This window comes from Myotis davidii, unplaced genomic scaffold (assembly GCF_000327345.1).
Source record: "Myotis davidii unplaced genomic scaffold, ASM32734v1 scaffold796, whole genome shotgun sequence".
In the NCBI taxonomy this organism is placed as follows: Eukaryota; Metazoa; Chordata; class Mammalia; order Chiroptera; family Vespertilionidae; genus Myotis; species Myotis davidii.
Window position 1 is genome coordinate 789718 of NW_006287809.1, and position 632 is coordinate 790349.

Sequence of the window (632 nt, forward strand, 5' to 3'; positions counted from 1 at the left end):
AAAAATAAAAATAAAATAAAATTAGTGAGAAAAAAGAAAACTGCCCAATAAAAATTATGTCACACAATTACTCCTTTCCTTTTTTCCCCCCCGCTACCTTTACCCCCAGCATCGGTATGAATTTGAGCATGTCTTCTGATTGCCCTGCACCTCTATTTGCTCATCCAGAGAATGGGGACAGTACTTACTCCGTCAGAGGTGACTGAGCAGAGTGATGAGGTGACTGAGCAAAGCCCAGAAGGAAGGGTCAGGCCCCAGGTGGGGAGCCAGCACGGCGCCCGCATGGCTGTATGACTGGCAAACAATGGCGTTGTTCAGGGCCCAGCTGACCTTTAACCCAGGCATGGCCACCCTGCTGACCACACTTAGAGCTTGGGGATCACACTGGGTGAGTTAAGAACCGGGCACAGCAGGCATGTCATACCGAGCAGGTGTGTCAGTGAACGTGGACTAACCCTCGTAAACACCGTGTATGCAACACAGAAATTCTCTCAGGGCCCCAGGCCCACGTCTTTCTTTTTACTTTCTGCATCCTCTCCTCCCTCAGACCCAGGAGTCCAGCCCCCAGCCCTCCTCCCTCAGCCCCAGGAGTCCAGCCCCCAGCACCTCCTCCTTCAGGTCCGAGTCCAGCC

General features: G+C 52.8%; 1 protein-coding gene across 1 annotated transcript in view; it reads right to left on the bottom strand.

Moving 5' to 3' along the window:
• CEACAM19 (carcinoembryonic antigen related cell adhesion molecule 19) overlaps positions 1-632 on the bottom strand; it is a 35104-nt gene that overhangs the window by 33342 nt on the left and 1130 nt on the right. The window lies entirely within an intron of this gene.